The sequence below is a fragment of the Zootoca vivipara genome, chromosome Z1 (genome assembly GCF_965207765.1).
Source record: "Zootoca vivipara chromosome Z1, rZooViv2.hap1.1, whole genome shotgun sequence".
In the NCBI taxonomy this organism is placed as follows: Eukaryota; Metazoa; Chordata; class Lepidosauria; order Squamata; family Lacertidae; genus Zootoca; species Zootoca vivipara.
In genome coordinates, this window is record NC_142583.1 from 46,008,213 (window position 1) to 46,027,433 (window position 19,221).

Consider the following 19,221-nt stretch of genomic DNA (forward strand, 5'->3'; position numbering starts at 1 on the left):
GCAAGAGGTTAGGGGTTCCCAAGCTTGTTTGGTTGTGTTTAGTTGATTGTGGTGTGGCTTATTTGTGTGAAGTTTCTTCTTCCATATTGTCAGGCAAGTGATCTAGGATGTTGACAGTACTGTACTCCTGTATTACAATCACATTTGTCACACCCTTTCCAGCTGCTGTTCATTGGAATGACATTGGGGAAACACATTAGTAAAAGCCTGAATGGCAGGATGAACAAAAAGTGCCAGCATGCAGTGCTAACTCTCCAAAAGTGCCACACAAGTGCCACCTAGTGGAAGACACATCCTTCTTTTTGAGAGAACTAAAAAGCTATGGCAATGGATAATTGTGTAGAAATGCCAAACACTGGAAAGTAAACCTCCAGTAACAGGCTCTAGTTAATTTTATTATTCATTAGCCTCCTTTTTTTTGCATAGTGTCAAGGACTGGTTGAAATCAGAGGCATGGTGGGAGGAAGTGGCTGGGGAACCCCCAAGAAAAGAAAGCTCAGAGCCTAGGGAGTGGTGGGACAGGAATGAGTGGTCAGAGGGAAAAGAGAGAGAAGACTGGGAGGAGAAGGTGTCAGAAGCTGAAGAGGTAACAGGGTTTAGATAGCAGGGAGAGTCTGTGGCAGAGAGCAGTCCAGAATCAGAAACAGAAGCAGGAGATGAGGAAGGCCAAGAGGCAAAGAGGAATCTGGATGGTGAAGAAACCAGGGTGTCTTCCCATCTTCCTGCGACAAGAACCAGGAGAGGCATGAAGAGAGAGCAGGAGTTAGCTTCATGCAGGCACAGTCTCAGATTGCTGGGGAAGCAGCTACATGAAGAATTCTAGTTCAGCAGGTTATCATGCTCTTTGTACAGAGGGGGTGCCACAGTAGTACAGAAAGTCAGCAAACCAACACAATGTGGTATTTTCTGAAGCTCCAGCCCATCTGGAAGTCATGCCCTTTGATGTGGTAGCACTTTCTCCTGGCCTCAGATGTACGAGGCTTGTAAGGTGATTGGTTAGGGAAAGGAACTCCGTGCATGTTCCAAGGAACTGTTCTCAGCATGCTTATGTCACTGGTCACAGGACTGCCTCTTGTCTCAGGATCTTTGGCTGGATTGAGCAGGACTCAGATCAAGATGGTTCCCATGTGATCATAAAAATCTCTAAGCAGTGTACATGTGGCTCTCCCATCATCCTCAGAGGCTGAGGGTGACTCCTCTGCAGCCCCTCCTGCAGGAACATGGGACTGAAAAAATAGTTTAGGGTGCTTTAAAGATGGCTTACAGTTCTTGCAAGGGCTGGGGCCAGTGCAGCCCTGCCGGCCTTCTGAAACCCTTAATTGATTCTGGTCCTTGGCTCACATGCCTTCCTTAAATGAGTCAGCAGGGCAAACTGGGAGCTGCCTTGTCTTGTCATCCCCTAATCATTTCAATTTCGCTTGCAGGGCTCAAACAAAGCATGACAGGGTTAAAAACAGGTTCTAGGGCAGGCATCCCCAAACTGCGGCCCTGTAGATGTTTTGGCCTACAACTCCCATGATCCCTAGCTAGCAGGACCAGTGGTCGGGGAAGATGGGAATTGTAGTCCAAAACATCTGGAGGGCCGAAGTTTGGGGATGCCTGTTCTAGGGTGAAACTCTGCTGAACTTTGGTTCAAATCAAGCCAAGTCGGTTCATTTCAGTGAGTTATTTCAACATGATGCTACATTGTTTGATGCTACAGTATTTCCCCCCCTGTTATCAGCTGCCTAATTAACAATAGCCCATATTGGAAATAATCTATAGAAATCCCCACTGAAATCTGGTTAAATAATATTTGGAATGTGGCTGTATGGGAACACCTTACTCACCACAGAAAGGTAATTAAAGGCACTTGAAGGATAGACACTTTTGGTGTGACTTGGGTTCCTTTCTTTCCCTTTATAAACATGACAAAATATACTTTTATTCCACCCTCAACACAAGAATCTCTGTGGATACTTGAACCGGTAATACATAAATAAACGTATTGCTTGTGTACCGTGTACTGCATATGAAACTTAATAAGAATGTACTACTGGACAAGTAACTGCAGTTATGCTGTTCTTGAATTTACATGATAAACAATAATAAAAGGGGGGCACATCAAGGTCTTTGTTTCTTTTTCCTGCAGAAATAATAGTAATAAATTAAATCAAAGTTAACACCAGAGTTCTGGTGATTTGGTACTTTGACTACTTTAATAATGTAACTTCCTGAAAAACCCCACAACCCTTTTCTATGAATCTGATAAAGATTGTTGGGTTTTTGCATTTCAGTTTTTCTGAAGACCAATCCAATTGAGACAACTGCCATACTTTTCCGTGTATAACACGCCCCCATGTATAAGACACCCCCTATTTTACAGGACTAAAATTTAAGGAAATGGGGGAGGAGATGGCTCAGAATTATTGAGCTTTTGGGGGGAAGGATTGCCCAGAGTTGTTGAGCTTTTTTTAGGGGGGATTGCAGGAAATCGCTCATACACACACAGCGAAAAATCCACCCCTTGCTGGCAGAAGCTGCCAATCGCCCGCCCAATTGCAGCAGCACCAGCCAATCAACACCAGCCCTTGATGCAGCAACCAATAACATGCCCAATTGCCGCTGCCAGCCACAGCAGCAACCAATCAAACGCCCACCCTATGCTACCCGTGTATAAGACAACCCCTACTTTTTAGCATGATTTTTAAATTAAAAAAAACCTAGTCTTATACACGGAAAAGTATGGTATACCCAAATTGTTATAGTGTTTATTATATAGATTTTTCTTTGTTAGGGGGAAATAGCATTGACTACTTAAGAACAAAACACACTGTATGTTATTTATTTCACTGTAGTTATAGTCATGAATGCTCAGAATGTGATTCATTAGTTCATTGTTCCACTAGATGGCACAAAAGTCCTATCTTTTAGCTTTTCCCAGAGGATTTTTTAGAAGTTAGCAGCTATTTTAACAAATTAACCTGGAGGACAGACTGATCCTTTTTAGAGGCAGTAAAAAGCAAAAGTAGCTTATTTTTCTCCCATTCATGGCAAGATGTGCATATCCACCGAAACAAATATATAACATAGGAACATTTGAAGTACCTTACAGGATAGATATAAGTATCCATGAATCTAATGAAAGACAGTTCTTCCACAGGTCTCTTCTTTTCTAAAGTAGGCTAAGCATTTATAATGTGCAGCTTTCAAAGAGAAGATGTTTCAGTCACATGGGATGTAGAGAGATTAGTGATGAGGGAGGAATTTTATTTCGTTTGCACTGAAAGGTGAATCAACCCAATTCACACTTTCCAAAGCAATCTAAGAACCAAAATGCAGCCATTCTTTGAAATTTGCACTTCTCTGAAATTTGCCATGCTGTTTTCCAGCCAAGTGATATGTGCAAAAGTACATATGCCGGGATAAAGTGTGCATATTAATGTACTGTATGCATTAGTGAAATGAATATACAAAGATGTGTTCTATTAGAGAAAACTGCTTTGCAAAAATTAGTGCTAGTTGACAAAATTGCATACAAACATGTGCATTTCACACTAAAATGGTGGTGGGTTTCCAAAAGGGCTTCTTTAAAAAAATTGCTAACCAATGTAGAAATGTGGAGACCTGAACTTATAACTGGAAAAAAATGCTAAATGGAGAAAACCCAAAATTGACAGATTCACCCATCCATAGTAGAGATAGAGAGGTGCATGAAATAATTTTATGTTAGTGTCTGCTGTGACTTAGCTTGATTGCTGCTTTTGGGAGTGAGGAACCCAAACTTCAAATATCTGTAGTAATGGCATTAACCAGGTAGCTTTCAGTCATAATTCCTCAAGTCTATATCACAAATTAAAACTTTAAGTCAGACACACTGAGACTAATAGCCATGAAGCCTCTCTGATCATATTTTTTAAGGCGGCTTACAGATAAGAACAAAAATAACTAAAAACATAGAAAAATCAAATATATGTAAAACATACCAATAATTACAAAGAAGCAACAAAAGCCAGTGGTGAACACAAGACATTCAAGTTCGTTTTAATTAGAACCTATTGAATCCACACTTTCCCAACTTTTGCAGTGCAGTTCTCCATCACAAAAGCATGTCTGTTAGTGACAATGACATTCAAAAATGCATTTTATTGTGGCCAATTGCCTGCAAAAATGCATACATTGTGATATTTTCGTGTGTGTGTGTGTACGAAAAGATATGTATAGAGAGAAATATGGGGTAAACTGAAGATTCATCATCATCATAATTTATTATGGTCAAAGACCAGCTCGAAAAGCACAACTGGGACAGCTTTCACAAGAATAAAATACACATGTAAGGCAGTGTACAACAACAGTTTAAAGATTAAAATCTAAGATAAGTGCATATACACATAAAGACCTAAAAATTTGGGCTACAAATTGGCCCTGACACCCTGGAGGCTGGCTTTGACTGTTTTCCTAGCGAACTAATTTGTTTCAGGGGTGGTCTGCGCCTGCAGATCTGTGCGCGGAATCTGGCGACCATCCAGGTCGTCTTGTGGTCTTTGCCTAAGAGGAGGAAATTGAGTTTAGACTTATCCGGAAGGTCAGCAAGCCTCACCAGCTGGGGTTCAATGGTATCTCTGCGAACCTCGAAACTGAAGAGTGAAAAATAAGAAACTGAGCAAAACTGAAACTGAACAATTCGTTCATCTCTAGTCAGTGGTGTTTTTGTTTTTTTAAAATATTACACAAGTTAATCAGAGGAGCTGCAGAAGTGTTCTTTGCAACCCTCTACTCACCCTCCACTCCTAACATACAAGCACAAAATATTCCCACACTGAACCTGGACAGCTACTCCCCTTCCTGCCAAGTTGGGACTCTGCCTGCCTTGGGGCCTAGCTTGTAGAGCAGGACGTGCGTGAAACAGACGCCCAAAATATTATCTTTCCAGAGACAACTTGATGTTCTGACACTACTAGTTTTTGGCAGAAAATAATATATTTAATTCATCCTTCTGTTTATTTTTTTATTTTTATTTTAACCTGTGTTGTTTTGGCAGTTAAGAAACTGACAGCCTTAAAACCAGAGATTAAAAGAAAGGGCTGGGTATGCTTTTGTTGAGGGCGAACTGTCAACTATGGAATGTCTTCCTGACATTATAAAGTTTCAATATTGCTTTGAGATATTTAATGGGAAGCAATCCATAAATGGAAATAAGTACACAGGATTGCAGACAGAAGATGACCTGTTTGAGTTCAACGTCTTCCATGTTAGAAAGACAATGTTTTGGATCCAAAGAAACACGAGCAAGAGGAAAATGATTGGTGGTGACATGCTCCAAAAACATGTGCGAGAAAGATTTCATGCAGCTCTGTAAAAGGGTTAGGATTTCCTCAAGCAAGAGATATATAAAAAGTCTTCTCATGAGCAAAAGATGCGTTTGATCCAACCCATTAACTTCATTAAAATTCCAGTGGAGATCTTCAGCAAAATCCTGAATGCTCATTTCAGGAAATTGTCTTAGGAGTTACAGAATTGCATCCATGAAGTAAAATTTTCTTTCTTGTGTATCAAGTTTTGAAACTAAACAAACTATCTGCTGGTTGTATCTTAATCAAAGCTGCTTTGATGACGGAATAGTTTATTTGATCTTCAAGCACAATGCAGGTTTCCCAAAAACATTTCAGCCTTTTAAATTGTATTAGTCATACCCCTGCTTTATGACTTAGCTTCGACAACCCAAATTTCCTTCATTTTCCACTCATTGTGGGAATGCCACATGATCCTAATTTCTTGTTAAATTGTTGCTGATTTTCTTCTTGTATACAATCATTAACTGTAGCATTTGCACTCCCCCCCGCCCCAGTAACAATAAGATTACCAATAAACTGAAATCTTATCTTAAAGACGGCGGAGAGTGAATTCTGTAATTTTAAAAAATTGGTAGTCTTCCCATCCTGCAACAGGTGACTATTGGGGGGTCTCTTCCACCAAAGCAGGCTTAGACTTAGTTACCTCAATCTGATACCAAATCATTTTAAGGATTCAGGATCCTGTTAGGTAGGTGACTGGTTATTATTCTGCATTTTCTCTTGCTGCTAGTGTACCCTGTTTCTCATATTTTAAGGCATCCCCATAAAATAAGCCATAGCAGGATTTTTAAGCATTCAAGGAATATAAGCCATACCCCAAAAATAAGACATAGTGATAGGAGCAGCAGCAATGCTGGCCGCGGCAGGAGGAGGAGGAAAAAAATAAGACATCCCTTGAAAATAAGCCATAGTGTGTTTTTTTGAGGAAAAAATAAATATAAGACGTGTCTTATAATATGAGAAACACGGTACAACTGAATTAACAGCCCAGCACTAAGAATCTAGCTTTTTCCAGTTGCCTTGAATAGAAGTAAACCCTTCATCTCAACTGGGTTATGAATTTGACTGTTAGGTATTAGAAATAAAATAAACCAGTTGCTGCAATGTTTATATCTGTCAGTCACACTATTAATAATTTGAATGAATACCTACATTTGCAAATAACAATGGTGTCATTCCCGCCAAGGGTCAGTGGGAGTTTTGCTGCTAACGTGACAGAGGAATAAGGATTCAGTTTTTACCTCTCAGGCACTGACATGAAGCATGCTCCTTATAAGGATGGTATTCTTCTGGCCACTTATATGTCACAGGATGTTATTTTCATAGAGCTGGTAGTAGCAAGTGTTAACGTAAATCCCATAATTGACAGGTTAGTGGTTTGTGGAGGCAGTGACTTCCCCGGAGGGGATTTCTTGATTAATTGTGATGGCAGATTTAAGGCAGACTGGTTGCCAGTGGGAGGCAGCTGATTACACAGTGTCTAATTACAGACTTTCCACTTTCCAGGGCAATGTAGTGTCATGCGTAAACCTGCCAAAATTCTTTCAAGACAGGAAATGCAGGGGAAGCTAGGCTGACCAAAAAGAAAGACACTGCTGGCAAGGCAAATCTTTGATGGATCATGTATAAACAAGAAGCAGGGACAGTGGGAGACAGTGAGCTCATTGATGACACTGGGAGGCAGTCCATACAGTTGGGGTAGAACCAAAAACACCAAAGGTCAAAATCCAAGATATACTTTAGCTATGGGTAAGTCCCTTTCTCTCCCTCTCTGATTGATTTCTGCACCTGAAAAATGGGAATATGGGGTAGTTCTCAAATGCTGTTGGCATAAAAAATACATGCCAATGCTCACATACTGTATAGTACAAAAACAATGGGGTCTGCAACAAAATGTCAGTGCCGTGTGTTCCTGTCCATTGCTGCAGTTGGTCAGCCTGACCCTACAGAAGACTTGATTCCATTTCCTTATCTGCCATATTTTCCATTTTCCCTCCCTACAGCCAATCAGCTCCTTGGTCAGTCCTCATTGGGTTCTTTTGGAGTTCCTCCCACTCTGGTTTTATTTCTTTTCAAAACTGCAGTACTACAATCCTTGTTGTGGCCCCAAACCTCTTGTGTGTGCGTAAGCCATGGCACCTCGCTTGAGCATCAGAAATAAGACAAAATGACTCTACTGCATGCCAAAGTGCAAACAGCCTTCTGGGTTATAACTGATTTATCCTGTGTAATTTGTAGACTTAATGGGTCTCCTTCATTGAGAAGGACAGCTGAAGGATATATTGTTCCATCATGACTGATCTTTGTCTATCTACAATTCACAAACAGCCACAGGGATATGTGAGAGGGAACACTCTCAGGTCAAAGTAGGTGATGGTAAGGTCCAATGTTCTGCCTTGTGAAGTGAGGGTTTACCTAAGAACATGCCCCCCCAATATTATCTGTAATGTACAGGGTCTCTCTTGTAGAAGTTTCTTGGCAGATGCTGATATGGAAGATGTTCCATGGTGGTTAAAAAATGGGGGGGGGGGACACAATGCTATGCAATTCCATGTCAGCTGTCAGCACTGCCAGATGTTTATTACCATTGCAGGTCAATGATCAAACATTGCAAATTACATATCAGATATCAAAACCAAACATCATTTGGCTGAAACACAGACAGCAATGAAACTCTATGAATATTAGGAAACTATTCCAACATTTGCTGCTGTTATCACTGAATAATTTACACCATGAAACTTTAATTAAAGTACATGGTGTTCCCAGGTGATTTCCCTCCAGAGAGAAATACTTTGAGAATATTCAGCATCAAAATCCACAGAAGAGAATTTTGAAGACAAATTTTGTTTTATTCCAGCTGCAAATGTTTCACAGGTAACTTGGATTTTTGTAATCAGTTTAAGTCCGGCTCATTGCATGTCAAGGCACTGCACCACCCCATTTTCCACAGCAATAAACCAGGCAGAACACAGTGCTTTTTGGATCAAATAAGGCCACAAATTTATTGATTGCAGATGTTAGAGGTTTGGCATAGGCACTGGATACAGCCATTGACTTCAAGCCCACCTGCCGGAAGTATACCCAAGGTCAATCCAACAGCGGGGGGGGGGGAGTCCTGTGACTTATATCAAGTGGGAGTACCCCACGGGATGGCTGTCTTGATGAGTGCTGTGGCCCTAACCCCCATCTAGGACAAAAGCAACTCCTTACATATCCTTTAGTGGGATATCCTTTTCTCAGAGGGACAGGCAGAGCCACAACCTCCCCTCCAGCCAAGACTAAGGCTTACCCAATGCCTAAACTACCAAAGTTGTGATGACTGTTCTGAGGTATACAAAAACAACAGGACTGGAACAAATTTGCTGGGTGGATCAATTTCTGCCCATCCCCGAATATGGTGACCAAAGAAGTCCACAGCAAGGCCAAGCAAGCATAATTACAGCTGAAAACATAGGCAGGGCCCAGGCATAGCTGCCAAGTTATCCCTTTTTTTAAAAGGGATTTTCCCTTATGCTGAATAGGCTTCCTCGCGAGAAAAGGGAAAACTTGGCAGCTATGGGCCCAGGGCTGTCCGACTTTTAAGCCCAAGGAGTGGACCCAAGGGAAACCTGAATGCTCCATTGGGCCTGCTTCCAAGGAGAGCCAGGCTCACCCATGACTGGGCAATTTTCAGCCAGGCCTGAATCCAATGCCCTGGCCATTGACACAAGTTGTTAGGTCCAATGTTCAGTGCCAGCACCAGAATTGAAGTATGGCGGCAGTGCCAGGCTGCAACACCGCCTGTCCCCTAAGTGGTACGTGGACTTGCTACAAATGTACTCTATTGGTGCTTTGACTACTTGGCCAATGCTGGACAGTATTTCATTGCAGTATTTCATTGACCAAATATTTCATTGCTGGTTGAGTTTATGAATAACTGGCCCATCCTAATGCAGTCGGGAATTGTTACACTCCTAGAACAAAAGAGAATGGAGTTGATTAAAGATTGAAGTCTAAAGTATGGTGTGAATCACATTTAAGTAATTTGCAAAATATGCTTTGCTCATAAGGAGCAACCAAAGCTTTTCTCTGACCTTCCGTCTGCACACCTGTGGGGTTCTCCAGGATCACTATCTGCTGGGATGTACAACACATCCTCTCTCCCCGTTCCTCCCTCTTCCCGTTAGCAGGTGATTTACGTGACCCCCCATTGGCTTCTGTCAGTTACCTTTGATTTGTGAACAAGCTGGAATGAGCCCAGGGCTGGTGGGATCGCATGGTGACAGAGGGATTTTTGAAAGAAAGGTTACAGGCAGCCTTCCACTCCTGTGAAAGCCAAACATGCCATTTTTCAGAGCTGCAGCTCTGTGATTTCACCTTGCTCACTCATTTGGCAGGAAGCACACCTACCGCCTGATGACAGTTCTGAAACAGAAGCAATTGAAAGGGCTTCTTTATTATCTGGAGGTCAAAATAATCAGAAAGTGGAAGAGAAGCAGACAGTGTGACATACAGAATGAACCAGGGTTGCCAGAACCTTATTTTAAATTGAGGGCGAGGGGGAGAGAAAATTAAATGACAGTAATACCCGTAGTCCTATGTCAACAGAAAGTTGCACTTTTATTATTAGTGGAGAAGGAAAATCCAGTGGTTTATTTCAATGGGCTGAACTTTTACCTGAGATTGATTTGCCTCTTAACCTCAGAGTTCAGCAGTAGTCAAAGCAGAATTTGCTCTTTAGAAAAGAAACTTTATTTTAAACCATCAAATAAAGCGTGGAATGCAGTAGGGTAAAAGATTGAGCGCAGTCCCATTGAGTTCAAGGAGACTTGCTCTCAGGTATAGGAATGGAGCCTTAAAATAGTTTTTATAGGTCAATTCTATGCATGTTTGCTCAAAAGGAAGAAATTCTGACTTCAATTGCACTTACTCCCAAGTAAGCAAGTATAGGACAACAGTCTAGGGCTGTAAATCTAGATGCACTTGGTGAGACTTCCTAATATATACATATATATGCATAGAACTGTAACCTTGCAAGTCTTGATTTCATATTCTTAAAGATATGCACTTACTTATTTAGCCTTTCACCCACCTTGTCCCCCAAGGTCAATGTGGATTGAACATCAGAAAAACTAGATACACAACGATGTGATGATTGCTAAATGTCACCTGCTGTAAGGTGCCTGCCCAACTTTTTCTGTAATATTTCAACAAAAAAGGTCATTTGCTTTTTAATTAGGTCAAGTGTATCTGTGCAGTTTGAATAATTGCCTTGCCTTAGTACTTCATCATCCACTCCTATCCAATATTATCCATAATCGTGCTCCTACCAAGAAACGCACTCCCTGACCCCAAAGAGAAATCAGCATACTCAGGCAGCAATAGGTCCAGATAGTTTTCTCTCCCAAGGTTGAAAGTAGACCAGGCTTACAAAAAATTTCTACTCCCATCCTCTTAAAACATATGTTACAATTTGATAGCTAATTATCAATGGACAATACAGTTTGGAACTCATGATGATAGTACAAAGTAAAGGCTTTCCTATCCCAAATTTAGGCTCTGCATTCAAACTAGTCATTCCCAATGCAAAATCTTTTTACAAATTCATTTCAACAAACTGATTCTATCTATGAGACATTTTCAAAAGTAACTTCTGTAAGTCTTCAACAAAGTTTAGCTTTGCTTTTACATGTGGTATCCTGTTTTTCAACAAACCATGGTTAGTTATACATTCAAGCTTGCTTTCTCACCTATGGCTTGAACTTTAGCAACACATGATAGTTCAGTATTCTGTGCAAAGATGGCTAATGCCAAATTTGACAAGTTCATACAACTCAGCATATGTGTTATCTATTAGCAGTGCCTGAATGTCCAACCTGGTGGTCTGACATTAATGGAGCTCTGACGCTCCAGTACCATCCTAATCTCTTTAATCATATTGATCCGCTGAAGAGCTGAATTGAGTTTGAGTGCTTCTTATTCATGTTGTTTTTGTAGCTGCAGTTTGTAGTTTGGGTGATGGGCCAAAAGATGACAAGTCCATTGCTCCACTTGAAATGGCTAGTGAAAACAGTTCAAAAAAATAAAATAAAAAATCAATTATTGCTTCTGCAAGGTTTACACGCCACTGAAAAAGTTTTGTAACTCAGCCAAAATGATCAGTTTTTCAACAAGACCAGCCCTTACAAGTATCAGATATGTCTGAACAAAGCTCTGCTCTATTCTGCCTTGCAGTCACAAATGGCTGACGATATCCCTGTTGAATGATGTTGTTGAGTGATGAAAAACATACAAGCAGTACTCAGGACAAATGTCAGAATGGTACTTTGTACCCTAAAGATCTATTACAGACTTGTGCAATCAGGAAACACTGGGAAAAGGCAGACACTTGATAGCTCCAACGCTGGAGAAAATAGACTCTGAAGACAATTCCCAGTCACCTAGCTTGATGCCACATCACCCAGGCTCCTCTTCCCCAATGTCCATTGAGGCAACAGTGTTCAGGGAATATCTGGACTAAAAAAGAAGGGAGCTATTGGGCTTAGAGTGTTTTCCCACTTGAATAGGGCACCGTTGTGATCTCAGTGGAGTCAGATAGAAATGTGAGCACCCAAAGGCATTTGATTGATGAAAGGAGGATTGCACAAGTCAGCCTTTCAGTGGGGAAGGGCTATTGCTTAGTAGCAAAGTACATGCCTTCAATGAACCATAGAATTGTAGAGTTGGAAGGCTCTATTTCTAGTCCAACCACCTGCAATGCAGGAATCTCAGCTGAAACATCCATGACAGATGGCAATCCACCTTCTGATTAAGAACTTCCAAAGATGGAGAGTCCACTACCTTCTGAGGGAGTCTGTTTCACTGTCAAACAGCTCTTACTGTCAAAAAAAGTTCTTCCTGATGTTTAGTTGGAATCTCCTTTCTTACAACTTGAAGCCATTGGTTCATGTCCTGCCCTCCAGAGCAGGAGAAAACAAGCTTGTTCCCTCTTCCATGTGACAGCCATTGAGATCTTTGAAGATTGCAAAGAGCAGACACCTGCTACACCAGGGATCTGATAGTTTGTCCAAGGAGGGTTGCCTATTCAAGGTGAGCATCAGGAGATACCGTTTCCTAACTCTCTTTGTGGTAGCAAATACACCAGAGCCGAGTTAGGGGAGAGATTGCCTTTGGCTAGTTGACTGCAAATCAAACACATACGTTAACAAGGCTGTGGCCCACAACTGAACCCATTTGCAGTGCCTTGCCTTGTGTTTTCGTTCCAGGGGTGTGGGGGAGGGAAGGCAGAAGCAATCATGTTTTAGGTTGGAACAAATTAATACAAGCAACGCTAGGCACATGTGACCTGGTGATCATGGAAACGCTGGCACAGCTCTAAGTATAAAAGAACCATCTGACCATGCTTTAAAAACCACAGTACACTGTAACTCATTATCAAAGAGCTGATATACAAACAATGGATCAAAGTCTCCCAGCATTCCCATGCTACGGGTAGGAAAGCCTGGCTTTCTTCCGTTTCAGAAGAACTCAAGATGAAAATGCTGCAGTGAATGAAGCCTTTTCCACCGATGAGAGAGAGGGAAAGCAATAACTCAAGAAGCCTTTGCTGATGTTAAGTTCTCAGGTGTTGCCTTTGGGCAATTTTTGTGTGTTGTTGATTATTAATCTTTGTAGCTTAATCACTATAAACATGGATGATAATTATCTTAAAAGGGAAAATGCTTTCTTTGTTGTCTTCAGCACAACATTAGGTGTTCTTTGGTTTTTTTTACTCTTCCCTTAGACTGTAAACCGCACTATCTAAACTCTTGCCGCAGTAAGAAATATAATCCTCTAAAGCGGAGCAAAAGTATTTTAGCCAGGAGGTGGTTGTCAAAGCTGTGGCAGTTGGTAAAGCACTCTGCTCCTGCAGGAAAGCCTTTCCCTTGAACCATTTGGAAATCTTTTCCTTTTTTGTGCTTCTGTATTTTAAATGTGCACACATAAACGGCCTCAGCTCTGCTCTCATCATGGGCAACAAGTCATGTCCCAGAATGGCATCTGCACCAAAAGGCACATCCAGCTGGTTCAATGAAAACCATGTGGTCACTGCAATGCAGGTGGGAACAAGTGGAACCTGCAACAAAGCATTGTAGTGTGGATTGCTGCCCTTCACGGTTCCAGTCAGGCAGCTATGCCCCTTTCCAGGATACTCCATTCCACTCCCATTCCCACCCACTGTTTCCATTTCCCATTTCCTCCTACTCAGCAGTAAGTCAGCATTCCATGACCACCAAGCTCAGTCTCACTAGCCTGCTCTGTGACCCACACCTTATGATTTTTGCATGTGGCAAGGGGACATCTGCCCTTATATTTCTGGTGGGATCTGATTAGACAATCCTCACTTTCAATTCTATGAATACATTAAAAAAATATTTTTAGAAGTGCTAGACTTCCAGTTTTGGTAAACATCCCAAAGATGAAAAAGCTATAGGTGAAGAAGTTAATACAAATCCTTTGGTGCCTTTGAAAGTCAGGCCAAAAGTAATTTGCCTAAAGCTATGCCGATTGCCCCAGGAATTATTCAAGCTCTCTTGACTGTAATTTAAGGCTGATTTATGTGGTACATTTTTGTGGCCAAACCTCACATGCACCGGATTTTGTGTGTGTGTTTGTCTTTCCTAATCAGCAGCCCCTCTGCTGACTTGAGAGTCTCCACATTCAAAAGTCTTTCAAGCTTTAAAAGCTGTCTTGCGATTCATGCAACAGTTTTGCTGTGGAATCAAAATTGATCCAAAAAGCTCCAACATGCCCTATGTAGCCCTCTTTCCAGTACGTCTGAGCAACAGACAAGAAATCAGGTTTTGTAGGTGATTTGTCTGCCTCTTAAAATGTCACGTGCATTGTCGTGCAAGATAACAGATCTTTGGTGATCGGTTCTCTGATACTTTGCCTTCTAAAATTATTCAAAGGCATGCCCAGATGTGCCTAATTTCAGTGATGAGATCCTGCTTAGGGAAGAACATTTACTGAATTTGGGATTTACATTCAATAGCATGCACTGTCTCCCCCACCCCTGACCACCATTCCCCATTCCATTTGTTGCTGGGCAATCTGCCAAGTGGAGCCCCATTTTAAGGCTTGAGTAGCTAAGCAGTTTTCCTTCACGCAGAGCTGAATTGACAGGTTTGCTCCTGGATTAATCACACACATAGTTCTTTTGAGACAAAATTGCATGTGACAATATTAAACCTTGGTCACCTTTGATGTAAAGATCAGACAATGAACCCATGAATGGCAAGGTTACACCACCATGCTATTCACCAGCAATTCTTTTTACTACAGACTGAGATCAGAAATGCCAGTTTCTGAACCAATTATGAGTTGCTGGCTTAGGAGAACTTCCTATCAAATCCAAATGTGGGCTATACAGTACTCCATAGTGTATATTCACAACTGTAACCAATATCGTCCAGAAGTGGATGAAGGTTTATAAAAGTAGAATCTTATCATTTTGTAGACAGACTCTAAGAGCACATGGATATATTAGAACTGAGTGAGGCAGAGGTGCCAGCTTCTCAAGATGATGGGGGGCCCAATGCAATGTCCTGACTTTGCACATGCAACATCACGAGGAGCCAGGGGGCAGAGCCAAATGCCCTCTGAACATTAACACTGGGGGCCCCCAAAGTGCCTTGGCCCCCAGGAGCTGGCTCCTATGAAGGAAGGCTTGAGACTACTGTTCAAAATATTGGGAGGAGTTCAACATTGCACCAAGATGATCATTCCACGAGGGCAAACACTTCGGCTTGCCTGATGGAATGATTCCCCCATGTTGTTGTTGTTGTTGTTTAACTTTGTTAGTTGCTTTATTCTGCTCAGGGCAACTGAAAGTGACCTCCAACCAACCAACCAGATAATAAACCCCACATAGGTACATTAAAACCAAGAGAAGGGCCTACTGCACAAGGGAAATGTTTTTCAGTTGGATGACCACACTCCCTCATAGGTTGTGACAGGTGTTCTAGGCACCACACATGAGTGGCAGGCAGGGGCAGAACTGGGTGGAGCAATGGTTGTGACAGTAGACTACATTCCAGCCATGCGAAAATCAAATGTTCTCTCTCTCTCTCTCTCTCTCTCTCACACACACACACACACCATCCAGGTGATCAAGAGGCATTGTCACATCACAAGGTCATTCCAACCAGGGTAAACATTTGAGCAGGGCTGGTGAGGGGTTTGGTCTGCGAAGGGTTTCAAGGGCTAAACGCAGAGGGCTAGAGGATTGTGTTCAGTCCTTCCCCCACCCCAGGCTAAGAATCCTCATCCCTGAACTATAGTATAGACTTTTATCCTAAATAAACAGCTCCTGTTGGGGCACCCTCACCGATATGTGCTAAGGGTTGCAATCCCAGTGAGCACAATGAATAGCGATCAGGTTTTACTTGGGTCTTTCAAAAAGCTCCTCCTTCCCTACATTGCAATTGATTGGCTTTTCTGCTAACTGCCCACTGCTTTCTTAATCCTGGGTTGTTGTTGGGTTTCTTTAGTGAATTCCCCAGTCCTAAACATTTAAGTGCCGGAGACGAACTGAATTCAACAGTGTGCTTCTTAATAATGCAGCCTTGATAGGCCATGTAACAGCAGATGGCACTAACGCACTAATAATAAACACTCCACAAAACAGCACCATATTTATACCACATCTACCAGGCCATACTTTCAGCAAGCATTTTAAAACACTCTCTTCTATAGGTAAAGAAGGCTGCAATATACCAGGTCAATTTGCACAGTCTGCCTAGCCCACTATATTGTCTGCTTCTCTCATAGGACATCAGCTCTCCAAAGTCTTAAGGCAGACATCTTTCAAATCACCTGCCGCCAGATCATTTTAACTGGAGATGTCGCAGGTTAAATCTGGGGATTTTTTGAAGTGGTCCTCTACCACTAAACTATGCCCCCTCCCTTTCATTTTTATTTAGTACTCAGTCTTAACTTTACCTATTTATTCCTCCTTTAACTAGCAAAGTTAATGGGCTTATTTTCTGAATGGTTCAACATTTCCTAAGTTACTACTGAGTTTTCAAATCTGTGTTGAACTGCGTGGGTGTGGTGAGTTTTGTTTTTTCCTGTATCTATGTAGGTTTTGATTTTCTGGTTTTATGCATTTATTTTATATTGGAAGCAGTCCAGAGAACTTTACATGAAGGAATGGCATACAAATGCCACAATACATATACATACTGTACATACATACATACAACCCCACAGTGTCAACATTTCACATGACTTGCACCAGAATTGTTCTTTTAAAATTCAATCAGGAATCCTTTTAGATAAAGGTTGTTCTCCTTTTAAATAAAGGCTGAGTAATGATCTGCACAGGCTACTCTGGCTATATTTTTAATAACTATTGCTCATATATGATTTGATCCCACAGAATTATGTGTACTCAACTCATTTCCTAGAAATATGTGCTTTCTGCAAGATCTCGCTCACGCCCGCGATTAACACTCTGATTGGCAACTGGTTCAAAAAAGGATTAAAATACTGACATTGGGATGGGCTGCAGTGAAATGTTACAATGAATTCTTCGCATGTACCCTGCCAAGTTTGACATTTCTAGTGAAAGGCATTTGAGATAGCAGGGCAGGAACTTTGAAAGGAACTGGCCTACTTTTGGGTGACTCCTTACAGTGGAAGGATGTAACCCAAAAAAGAGCATGACCAAAAACAATCTTAAAAGCAGAAGTGCTGCTTTTTTTTACCCATGCTCTGATATTTTCTTGTGATCCTGCATTTTAAAGAAACATCTATTTGAGATTCATATGAGATATACAGATCTGATTGGATCACAGTTGTTTATATTATCACTGCCGTTGACAAGAGGTTTAACAGCCTAATTAACCTATAGATTAATCACAGAGGGGGGTTTAAAATGAAAAACTGATCCCCCCCCCAAAATAATAATAATTATGGGTGTACAGTCATGGGGAAAAGAAAGTGCACCCTCTTTGAATTTTGCGGTTCATATCAGGACATAATAGCAATCATTTGTTCCTTAGCAGGTCTTAAAATTAGGTAAATACAACCTCAGATGAACAACAACACACGGCATATTACACCATGCCACGATTTCTTTAACATAAATAAAGTGAAGATGCAGAAATCATGTGTGAAAAACAAAGCACACCCTTACTGCTTCCATGGGAATTAAGAGGCTAAGTAGTAGACAGGGGCTGCTAATCCAATGCCCTTGCTTAATTGATCATCAGCAAGTGTGCCCACCTCTATAAAAGCCGAAGTTTTGGTAGTTTGCTGGTCTGGAGCATTCAGGTGTGCTTTAACACAGTGCCAAAGAGGAAATATGACACAATGCTCTTAGAGAAGCAAGTGCTGCTGTTCATGAAACTGGGAAGGGTTTTAAGGCCATTTCCAACCAATTTTAAGTCCATCATTCTACAGTGAGAAAGATTCAAAAGTGGGAAACATTCAAGACAGTTGCCAATCTTCTCAGGGGTGGATGTCCCAGCAAATTCACCCCAAGGTCAGACCATGCAGTTCTCAGAGAAACTGCAAAAAAAAAACCAAAAAACAAAAAAAAAACAAGAGTTACATCTCAGGCTCTACAAGCCTCAGGTAGCATGTTAAATGTTAAAGTTCATGACAGTACAAGTAGAAAAAGACTGAACATGTATGGTTTGTTTGGAAGGTGTGTCAGGAGAAAGCCATGTCTCTCTAAAAAGAACATGGCAGCACAGCTTTGGTTTGCAAAATTGCATCTGAACAAACCACAAGAATTCTGGAACAATGTCCTTTGGACAGATGAGACCAAGTGGAGATGTCTGGCCATAATGCACAGCGACACGTTTAGCAAAAATCAAACACAGCATATCAGCACAAGCACCTCAGACCAACTGTCAAGCACGGTGGTGGAAGGGTGATGATTTGGGCTTGTTTTGCAGCCACAGGACCTCGGAACCTGGCAGTCATTGAGTCGACCATGAACTCCTCTGTATACCAAAGTCTTCCACAATCAAATGTGTGGCCATCTGGCTGACAGCTGTAGCTTGGCTGAAATTGGGTCATGCAACAGGACAAGGATCACAAGCACACCAGTGAATCTACAACAGAATGGCTGAAAAAGAACAGAATCAGTCGATATCAAGACCTAAACCCAATTGAAATGCTGTGTGGGACCTTAAGAGAGCTGTGCAGAAACAAATGCCAGCAAACTTCAATGAACCAAAGCATCGTTGTAAAGAAGAGTGGGCCAAAATTTCTCCACAACAATGTGAGAAATAGATAAAGTCCTACAGAAAACAATTACTTCATGTTATTGCTTCTAAAGGTAGTTCTACAAGCTTTTGAATCATAAGGTGCACAGTCATACCTCATGTTACGTCCGCTGCGGGTTATGTCTTTTCAAGTTGCGTCCCACGCCAAACCCGGAAGTCCCGGAACGGGTTACTTCCGGGTTTGGCGTGCACACATGTGCAGAAGAGTCAAATTGCGTCACGGCGTGTGCAGATTTGGCGCTTCTGGATGCAGCCTTTTCATGTTGTGAACAGGCCTCCGGAACGGATCCCATTTGCAACCAGAGGTACTACTGTACTTAGGTTTTCACAAATGGGTTTTCCTATTTTGGCTTTATTTCTGTTAAATGAATCATGACACAGAGCAATATGTCATGTGTTGTTGTTCAACTGAGATTGTATTTACCTGCTAAGGAACAGATTATTGCTATTATGTCTTCATATGTAAAACTACAGAAGAAACTGATTTTACCTGTGCTCCCCAGTTATATTAAAATTTTCTTTTGATATCAGTGGAAATAGGACAAACCCAACTCTGCCTGGAATATGTGCCATGTCACCTAGAGCCAGTGTGGTGTAGTGGTTAAGAGCGGTAGACTCGTAATCTG

The 19,221-nt window shown here is 41.5% G+C and overlaps 1 long non-coding RNA gene across 1 annotated transcript; it reads right to left on the bottom strand.

Annotated features, from left to right (window-relative positions):
- Positions 1 to 4,228: 4,228 nt before the first annotated feature.
- Positions 4,229 to 9,734, bottom strand: LOC148687362 (uncharacterized). The gene is made up of 2 exons (XR_015947760.1): positions 9,544 to 9,734; positions 4,229 to 4,527 (listed from the first exon to the last, which is right to left on the bottom strand). It is a non-coding gene; the product is annotated as an uncharacterized LOC148687362 (long non-coding RNA).
- Positions 9,735 to 19,221: the final 9,487 nt, after the last annotated feature.